This window comes from Amphimedon queenslandica, unplaced genomic scaffold (genome assembly GCF_000090795.2).
Source record: "Amphimedon queenslandica unplaced genomic scaffold, v1.1 AMPQUscaffold_12942, whole genome shotgun sequence".
Lineage (NCBI taxonomy): Eukaryota > Metazoa > Porifera > Demospongiae > Haplosclerida > Niphatidae > Amphimedon > Amphimedon queenslandica.
The window spans coordinates 11,043-22,363 of NW_003546822.1; the positions used below are offsets into that span (position 1 = coordinate 11,043).

The window sequence follows — 11,321 nt, forward strand, 5'->3', positions numbered from 1 at the left end:
TAGTTTAGTGTCAGCAATTTCAAATGAAACTAAATCAAATGCTTCCATTTGTGAGGCATAAATCATTCCTTCATTCACTAGTAGTGAAAGACTTAGATTTGTTCCAATTAATGTCAATGCTTCAACTGTTGCTTCATAATTTGAATTTTCATTTTCTCTCGTGCTATTAACAGCAGATATGGAATCAAGTATATCATTTTGAACTGCAGACAGTGACAAATTGAGTTGCTCTAGATAGCTAATTATGGATCTTTGGAGGTCACAGTTACTTTTGAATATATCAGTCAATAATACTGAACTAGGGACACTTCTTCTCTTTCTTAGTGACTCTCCTATCACATTATCAATGATGTCATCATATATATTATCGTAAATTGTTTTTTTCACGAGATCATCTGTAGCTGATATATCAACTACTATTCTTACTTCATGAGTTGTCCTACGACTTGTTATTTCATAAATCACATTAAGAGGAACAATTACTGGGGTCTGTGTTTCTAACGTAACATCAAATGATACATCAGTTATTTTTATTATTGAGTTAACTTTGTCTTGTAATGCATCACGGAATGATAAGATCCTTTCATTACTGGCCTTGATTGATTGATAGCTTTTATTGGCAACTCTTTCACTTTCCTGTGCTGATTGAATTTTGCTATCAGTGGCCTTTATTTCTTCTATTGTTGAGATATTCTTTAATTGTAAAACTGCAATTTCAGAGCTGAGGTTTACAAGTTGGCTGAGAACCAGCTTGTAAAAATAGTGTCTCATATTTATGTCAAAAAGTAACTCTTCATTTTCTTCATTAAAATTTTCAATAATTTTTGTACGATTGTCATAACATTCTTCATTTTTTGCATTGCACACAGGATCTACTTCATGTACTGCACAGGATGAATCGTATTTGCAAGTTTTATTATTATAACCTTTGACAACTTTTCCAGGACATTGCCCCACCTTTAGTACAGTACCTATATGAAATATAGGTTGCCAATCAGTGTCATAAATTGTTTTTTTATTGCAACGTGGTTTTCTGGAATTCAATAAACCAATAGGTGTCCAAAAATTCACGGCTTCATCAAAGGAATTTGTACTATAAGTACATATATCTACTGGAATTTTTCTTTCCTTGTGGATAGTGACTACTTGTTGTTCATAGTAGGTACAACTTCTGGTTACTTTCATGGTAACAGGAACAAAACATAATGTGAGAACTGGCCCACTTTTACAGGCCCTTTCACACTCTGTTATTTGGCAAATACTTTCTATTGAACCAGATAATTCATCTGTTGCATTCCAATAAGTTTCCAAAGTATGATAAAGAATAGCTTCATGCAGATCCCGTTGCTCCTCAATCCTAACTTTTCTTTTCTCATTATTATCAAGAGATGTCTGGGTATCATATAGTTCATCATATAATTTTCGGAGTTTTTGCTTTAAGTTTAAAACTTGTTTGCTAGCTGATTTAAGTGCATCATTAGCAGAATCAATATGCTGAACAGCATCTTCAATTTCGTCTCTAAGCTCAGTATTGAGATAGGTTGTTAACTCACTTGTAAAATCATTTGTAAAAACAACTTGAAGCATGATTTGTAACGATTCCCATGATCTGTCAGTATTACCTCTTCCTGATACATCAGTGTTTCCAAGATAAAACAATTTAAGAGAAGATCTAAATTGGATTCCATCTTCATTAATCTGCACACGTGTCATCATTTGAGTATCAAAAAGAGAAATATTAACAAACGGTAGCACACAAAAGATATCATCATCATCAGAAAATAATATTGCCTGAAGATCAGGATATCTTGAATCAGAATTGGGCAGCATTGTAATAAAGTTTCCAATCGTAACTTCATTTTCTATTTTTGATTGTAATGTTACTGTACTTATCCTGTTAGGAATAATTCCTATATTTTGTGGATATAACGTGAGTTTAAGTGGAAGGTCACTGAATTCAAGCTCTTTAATACGAAATACTAAGCAGCTGCTAAGTATTGATACACTGTTGATATGATCAAAATTATTGAATTGAAAATGTGCCTTGACAAGACATGGCTCTGTTGATTTTAGTTGAATGTATTTACTGTAAGTACCATTAGTTTGCAATGGTGATAAATAAAGATCAATTTCAAGCCCAGGTTTTGAGTCACTGCCACAATTAGTACCTGTAAAGAATAAATACAATAAAAAAATTCAAGGGTCTTACATAGTGAAAATCTATACCTTTTGTTACATACAAGCCCACTTGGCTATTGCTTGTGGCCAAATGTAATACTGAATGCTGTTGGGCTGTGATCAAACCAGTTTTTATTTCAACATTCATTTTACCTTCAACTGTATGTGGTATCTATTAAAAAGATATAGATATAGCTAAAATTAATATGTTACTCACAGCTTGACATAATTCATAATGATCCTCAGCTTCAGTTATAGTTCCACGAAAACTAAATTGAAGTTGCAAATATTGCTCCTGAAAATCTCCAGAAATTGTCATTTCAGCTTTTAGCTTATAGTTTGGTTGCATAATAGCTGTAAAAATATTTCCATCCCAATATGTGACATTTTTTCTTGTTGATAGTCCATAATGTGATGCTTCGATTGATTTTATATCAATTTTCCAATCTTCTTGTTTTAATTCGTTAAAGATGGTGAGGTTTTGAATTTGTTTGTTTAGTTGAGGAGGAACAGAAATAAAGAGAGTTCTTTTATCACAAAGTGGATACAGAAAACAAACTGTTTCAGATGAAGCATACGATTGCTTATCATTGTTGTAGATAAATTGAAGGCCAGAGCTAGTAGTAATAACATAGTAGAGATCAGTGTTAGTTGTATCAATAGGTATATTAGGACACTCCAGTAAACTAGAAAGCTCATACTCAGGTACTATTTTTGCCAAGTAGTCACCAGTAGAGTAATAGTTTATGTTAGATTCATCATCAGCCTCAATAGTAAGATGTTGTGGTAGTATGGGTCCCATTGCTGATAGAAAAGTGTTGATCATTGATAGTCGTTTAACCATGTCACGTACATCTTCCATTCTTTGAGGAGGAGTTGAAGTACAATCAAGTGCTCTAGCACAAGGTGGACATGACAGACCAGGTCGAGTGAAATCTGTAGTAAGTCCTTCATCTGATAGTCGTAAACTCACTCCAATTATTGAAACAGGTAAAGACAGTCTACCGACAGAAACAAATATAATACCATTTGATGTATACTCGTTGTTTTGGCCCATCCATGCACATGTTGACGTAAATGTTACTGATTGCCTTGGCCTTCCAGTACAGAATCTTGTAGTTAAGTCAGTATCATGCTTGCAGCATCCTTTAGTGAGCACACCATTGCTATCACCTACTCTGAAATACTTACCAGTTGCCTTTTCATCTGAAGCAATTGTTACTCTATCATCAATAGTAGTGATTTGTTCACCTTCATTACTCACTCTTAGTTTCAATCGAATAAAATTATTTTGAGATGATTCGAGATAGAAAGTAGAGACATTGTCAGGATGCTCAATTGTGATTTGATCACTTGGAATAATAGCCACAGGAGGTTCAGTAGTAATGCTAACAGTAACAGAAGACTGAGGAGAGGCATAAATAGAAATGGGAGATGAACGCTCATTATTATTTAATAATGGTAAATCTGATATGGTAACACTAAGTGTACCACAATACTTCCCTACATACCCATCAGGACACACACAGTATGGTTCATTACTATCTGTTTTAAAGCAAGTGCCAGTTAGACAAGGACTAGGATCACAGGCAGACGTTTCTATTTAATGCCAAAATAAAATCAATGTATGACTGGAAAATATCTACATACCTTTACAATCTTTTAGTGCTGTCCAAAAAGCTACCCCGTCTGTAACAGTACACACTTGATTGTAAATAGCATCACCAGATTCAATGAAATATCCAGGAACACAACTAAAGAAGCAGGTTGAATTAACACTAGTCTGACAGGACTGAAGCTGGACACTGTTCGGTAGTGTTTGTATCTCAGGACATTTTTTTATTTGACAATCAGTGTTAGTTCCATTCCAAATGGTATCAGTGCCACATAATCTAACAGATGAACCAAACAAATCATATTCATCTTTACATGTAAATGAACATGTACTATTAACAACCACTGGATAATCTGAACACTGCATGTATCCATTAACAGGAGCAATGAGAGTAGGGCAAGGTAATGCTACAAGTGTATGAGTAAAATAAATCAATTATTATGAAACCTAACCTTCACAACTGTGGCCATTACTAGACAATGCATAACCAGCCTCTCTGTCACAGGAACAAGAATAGCTCCCAATTGTGTTATTACATGTTTGCTCACAGCCTCCATTATTAGTCAAGCATTCATTTATGTCTGAAACAAAATAATTATATTTATGTATATTATTTATACTACATTACCTTCACAAGTATGATTGTTGTGATGGAGGGAGTAGCCGGGGTGACAGGAACAAGAATATTTCCCATTTTCACAATGTAAGTTTGTACATTCATGATCACAATTATTCAAAAGTGTGTCGTTACATTCATCAACATCTATGATCAAGCATTTCAAAAAGGAAATATCAAAATTGCTAACCACCTTCACAAGAAACTCCATTGCTTGCTAGTTCACATCCTAAATCACACCCACACTTATAAGAACCTAAAGTATTTTTACATTTTTGAGCACAATTATCAGTTCCTTCTTCGCATTCATTGATATCTGAGTATGTACACATTATTATGTTAGTGTCACAAATATATATAAGTAATACATACCATCACATTTCCTGAGGTTAATTATATTGTTAGTGTAACCCTCATTACATGAGCATAAATAGTATCCTGGGTAATTGGTACAATTTTGTTCACAATCATTAAGCCTCCTTGCACATTCATCAATATCTAAATAAACATAAAATGCAACACTGAAACTCCTGAAAGATAAAATAATTATGATTAAAAGTTGATCGATTGAACTATCTGCAGAGTCAGTATAGACATAATTTAATAAATGCAGCTTACCGTATAGTGCTTTAATTTGGTGGAGTTTTATTTTGGCGATTGGCAGTTTACAAGCAGAATTGTCAATATTAAAACCGCCAATCATTAAATGCGCATGCTCAGTAATGCACGTGTACACAAAAATCGCCAAATTAAAAATCGCCAATTACAATTTTACAGCAAAATTGCCGAAATAAAGTGCCGCCAAAATAAAGTGTTATACGGTATATCCAATGTTTCCACTCAGTGCCTAGCTCTAATCTGCACCGTACTGTATAGCCAAAAAATTTCGTTAGGAATAAATTTTCGTATTTTCGTGATCACTGTTTGCCTCACAAAAAATTAAACTCCCAAAAATAAATATTAATTGAGAGGCGTGGTTAACCACACCTTAATAACAAATGTGCCCTCGTGTCACGGTCAAGCTGATGTCTCTGTTACTCTGTATTGCTAGCAAATTTAAGCATACTGCCAAGGTCAAAGATGATGATCTTCCCAATCACTGGTGTCCACACTAATTTGTAGACATGATACCCCTGACACAAGAGTCCATCTAAAACATTGAATCTACCATGTTTTAATTAAATAAGGCGTGGTCATTATTATTATTATTATTAAAATAAAATCATGAGCAGAATTTAAAATTTCTCCATAAATTTCATTATTCACAAAATTTTAAGCCTCGAAAATTTTTGGCTATTATGGTATCAATTTTCAGCATAAAAAACATTCTCGAGTATTTGCCTCAAGACTAAAAAAAATCATCAGAAATAGACCAGCCCCAGTTACCAGTAGTTTATTCTTGAGAATTCCATTTGTTATCACTGTATCACAGGCTGACACTATTTCTCACTCTGTTTTGGCCCATTTTCTCACCTCTAACCCTGAGGTCTCATGTACAGTAGCATGCATTATGGTAATACACACAATGGAATGGGTTCATTATTGTTATAAGTCATAATTTGGGCACAAGGTCCTTGTGACAACATCACAGCAGTATTTATAGCACTTCAAAAACTTAAATAAAAGGGATTCACAGTTCTCAGTTACAAATCTACATGTTTGTTACCCTGGTATTACCTATGCATCTTTTAGGATTCCATGCTGGTGTTTCATAGCCTCGTCCACAGTGGCATGTAAATGACCCTTTTGTATTGTGACAGTTTCCATTTGATCCACATGTATGACTACCGTCAGCACATTCATCCCTATCTATAATACAAAATGTGAGTTGAATCGTAAAATATTAGGTTAATATACCAATGCAGCTTCTTCCATCATATGCTAGTATATATCCATTAGGACAAGCACATCTATATGATCCTATTGTATTATGACACACTGATGGAGACTGACAATTGTCCAAGTTTTCAGCACATTCATTGATATCTATTATATTACAATACTTAATATATATCTATACATAGCCATACCAAATTGACAATAGTGTCCCCTAAAACCAGAAGGACATGAACAATAGTTAGTTCCTGAAGATCTATAACAGTTTCCACCATTAGCACATGCTGGATTACATCTTGCTACAATACACAATTATTGTTATTATTATATTTTATAAATGCATACGTGTGCAATAAGGTGAAATCCCTTGGTATCCAGGACAGCACACTGAATAGCTAGATGTGACAGTAACAGTTGAATAAGTTGTTTCTTGACTGTATGTGTATCTGTATTAGGGAGAAATTAACATTTAAAATATTACCCAATAAACCTGGTACATCTTTGCCAACCAAACCAACCACACCAGTAGCCATGTGAATGTCGATATGTTTTTGTCGTTGCCTTTACTGCTGTTTGATATCTTGTGTCATAACATCTATGAAATTTATATCGTGATAGCACATGCCGCAGCGGCCGACGTAATCATCATACTTACATTTGACAAAAAACTGAAGGATATAAAAGCAATAGTAAAACTACAACGCAACTTCCAGTTTTAAAGATCATTTCTTGAGTCTTTCTAGAGTGAACTTAGTGAAGCCAGCTTCTCCAAGTCGCACTGTGTGTTTTATTAAGCTCGGTAGATGTGTTTTAAAGCCTTTCCATCCAACTTCCGTTTGGGGGCCTGGACAAAGAGTTGATGGGATATTTATTATGAAAAATCATCACGTGAAAGCATGCAAATTATTAGCTAGCTAGTCTTGCTCAGTACTGGTTAATTCTTTAATTATCTTCTTACCACCTGCAACCTTAGCACCAGCCAACTAATGGAGAGAGAGGGGGGAGGGAGGGAGAGAGAGGGGAGAGAGAGGGGGGAGGGAGGGAGAGAGAGGGGAGAGAGGGAGAGAGGGAGAGAGGGAGAGAGGGAGAGAGGGAGAGAGGGAGAGAGGGAGAGAGGGAGAGAGGGAGAGAGGGAGAGAGAGGGAGAGAGAGAGAGAGAGAGAGAGAGAGAGAGAGAGAGAGAGAGAGAGAGAGAGAGAGAGAGAGAGAGAGAGAGAGAGAGGGAGAGAGAGAGAGAGAGAGAGAGAGGGAGGGAAAGAAGAAATAAAAATGAATAAAGGAGGATGAAAACAGAAAAGAAATAGCGGGATAGAAAGAGAATGAAGAAAGGAAAACATATCCTACATGCAATGATTCACATGGCCTAGTATCATCATCAATTCTCCGTCATTCCATTTTAGTTGATTCTTTTTGAAATTGTTGCATTGTCCGTTGAATGTCTTCAAGTTTCACTTGTTTGTTCATTGATGCCATTGCCTTTAATGTCCTTTGTCATAGCAACCTGGGACTGCATTGCCTACAATATCACATGAAAATCACATGACAAGATATTAGCATGTGCATATTAACTATTACATAAAACAAAAGATTGCGCTAATTGAGTAAGCATATTGGATGCTTACATAATTATTGTGTTGCATGCAAGCAAGACATTTTTGAAAACCTAAATGGTTCAATAATACTATCCCACAAATAAACCACGAAATAAACTAGGAGGACCTAATGTACAATGTAGGGAGGGCTTTATTATTATAATGGGGAGGAAAAGTAGCAAGGTACAATGCACCTCAATAGAAAGGCAGGGCTTTCACATGACCTTGAATAAAATGCATACATCATAAGCACCTACCAGTGACATTAATAACAGTAACACTTTTTTTAAATTGTGCACAACAAAACATATAGATATAAATAGATACAGATAGACAAAACACAGAAACACAATGATAAGTACATGTATAAAGCTGCACATGTGCGAAGGCTATACATGTATATCCAGCTACTAGTATTGTACATGTACTCTGATTTCATGTGGAATATGCATGTATGAAAGAAATTAAATGTCACAGAACAAGGTGTGTAAGTTTTTGAGTTGGTTTGAGCTCATTTCAATGAGTACTATGGGCTATTCTTTAAATACGAAAATTTGTATAAAAGCCATAAGCTATAATATTCATAAAATTTCAATAAAACTGATACACATAGTGCTACAAGTATGCAGAAAATTGAACTCATTTTAACCAAGTATCATAATTTGGTAAGGTAATACTGTATATTTCATGAGGATTTGATTTCGCTAATTTTGCGGTTTTTAAAAATTCATAAAAAATTATATTTATGAAAATTATTCTTTAATCATGCTACAAAAATTTTTTCCTGTGAATAGGTTAAAAGGTGATTTCGTGAAATATTTTTCCCAGGAAAATGTACCCTCTATACGGTAATCCACATAAATTAATTAGATCTACCAATAATTAATTACTTATTAGTATAATTATCATTATTAAGGTAGGAACAAAAAATTCTGCTGTCACAATAAACGACATCCTTGGCATTCCTTGCAGTATGTACATGTACTTGGTACTCTATGATAATTACGCATAATTATTAATAATTTGTGTGATACATAACAAGGTCATATAGCAACTAGTAAAGAAAGCCTCTTTGGAGCATGGAAAGTCATTATACACATGAACATGTACTGTACATGTACAGAATAAACTATAAAACTTTAATTGTAGTATTATCACAGTGAGTAGGAAATAGTACATCAAAAGAAAATGGGTTGAGCTTTCACACAATCTAAAGAAACAGCTCTGAATGAAGGAAAAGGACCACTATCACTCACTCCAGAATGAGATATGATAACGGCTTACATGTACAATGAGCTGATCCCAAAAAAAACATGCATTCACAGAATAATCAATCTAATACATGTACAGTAATTTTTGTAAGTCAGCGAAGCAAATTAATATAAAAATTACCAATTTTAACTATGAAGACTTACATGTAAGTTACTTATTATCTGACTGTCATAAATTCTACAGTATGCACTGAATTATTGCACATACATGTACATGTATACATAATTACTTGTTCTTGATACTATAATACAAGTATACTAGAAGAATATAGAACATTAAAGGGGTGAGCCTAAGCAAGTTATAGATTATGTGCTGTATGATCTACATGTATGAGCAAGCAAACCAATTCCACAAGAGCTCCCTATGACGACAATTATGAGCTTCATTGGGAGCTTCTTCTTGACTCATAGTTCACTTATATTCACTGTGCTTCACTTGTTGTTAAAACACGTTGGGACATAGTGAAGATGATGCAAAAGCTGGATATAATGGCTAGTTACGCACGTGAGCAGCATCATAGATCTAGTCTAGTTAGCTTATTTAACTTTAATAATAGTTAGACGGTCCTATGCCATGCATACAAACAAACGCTTTCTCACCTCTGCAGTGGGGCGAGCTCAGGCTCGACCTAATTATTTGATTATAATACTGTGATGGACTTGCCATTGCACAATGTACATATGAAAGTGACATACTTTCATTTGGTGTCCTGTTGCTGTAATGGTAGCACTCAGTCCATAAGATTTAGTTTTCTGTTGTCTTAGTTTAACTAACTGCTTAGCTAATACAGTAGCTGTCTGGAGGGAGAGAGAAAAAGAGAGAGAAAGAGAGAGAGAAAGGGGTACGGTTTCCTATAGTTATTTATGGTTACCATAGTTTTTTACAAAAATGGCTCAAAAATTACGCCCTCCCCAAATTTTAATTACATTTTCTGATAAAATAGTTTTATCTAATATCTTTCGATTCATGATCATTTATAATAATTAGCCAATTTTTGGAAATATGCAAAAGTTATAACTTAATGTTGTTTTCAATAAATGGCTCCAAAATCAACCAAAATTTTTATCATATAAATTTTCTGATACATGATGATATCCTTATGCTGTGTAGCAAGTTTGAGCTGTTTCTGACAAATAATTCTGGAGTTATGGCCATTTTTAAAAGTATCAAATTTCTAAAAAAAGAAAGATGCAAAGCCCATGGTTTTGGGAAAAACACACCAGTATCAAATTTCTAAAAAAAAGCAAAGCCCATGGTTTTTTTCAAAAATTGTCCTCCTCCAATTTTTATGTTGATCTACTTTTATATAGATGTAGCGGAAAGTTTGAGCTCATCATCAGTTTTACTTGAATTATATCATATATATTTAAACCATTCATGAATAATTCTGTTTGACGTTAATGATATGAATGAGGTGTCCAAATGCTATGGGAGACGCTACATGCAAGCCATTCAACAGAATACCACAAGTGTACATTTGATTGAGCCTAATTAACCACTTGTCATAACTATGTCTCAATGAATATGTTTAAAACAGATAAACACCTCCTATGAGGCGTTCATGGAATTTGTAAACCTCAGTTTCCAAATTCCATAAACACCTCATAGGAAGTGTTTCTCCATTATTTAAGCCCACCTCCCTAATCTATTATGCCCATGCATTAAGTATATCTATATAACATTTAAAGATACACTAACCTTGTACTGGGAACTGCTTGAAGTAATAAGCTTAGGATAAGCATTCATTACCTCGACAGAAATACATTTAACAGCCAAACTGAGCAACCATACTTTGCAGCTAACCACGCCCTTTTTTATTAATTTTGCAATTATTGTGCTGCTTACATCTGCTCAATTCAACTGAATGAATGTGATAACTGAATATACTAGATTTTTTTCACATTTTCTTGTCGTATTGAATTTTATGGACCGTTAGTCTGCCACAAATGTATCCACATTCTACAGTAGCTGATAGTGATCAGAGTTGATGACGGTACAATACAGTTCTAGTACATACTGCATGCACATAAATGGAGTAGTTTCTCTCAAAACTTACAAAAACAAATAAATTGCAAAAAACAGTCACTAAAATAAAGTAGCTAAACAAGGTAATTGAGTACATTCTTATTTAGTTCAATAATAACTAATAAGTTCCAGTTATCATCTCATGGATTATCCATTAGAGCACTTGTATTCCCAACAGTGGAAGTTT

General features: G+C 34.3%; 1 protein-coding gene and 1 long non-coding RNA gene across 2 annotated transcripts in view; both read right to left on the reverse strand.

The window, feature by feature from the left end:
- Window positions 1-11,321, reverse strand: part of LOC109586118 (uncharacterized) — an 18,085-nt gene that overhangs the window by 3,208 nt on the left and 3,556 nt on the right. The window lies entirely within an intron of this gene.
- On the reverse strand, window positions 7,081-9,929 carry LOC109586119 (uncharacterized). The gene is made up of 3 exons (XR_002186833.1): window positions 9,805-9,929; window positions 7,590-7,761; window positions 7,081-7,228 (listed from the first exon to the last, which is right to left on the reverse strand). It is a non-coding gene; the product is annotated as an uncharacterized LOC109586119 (long non-coding RNA).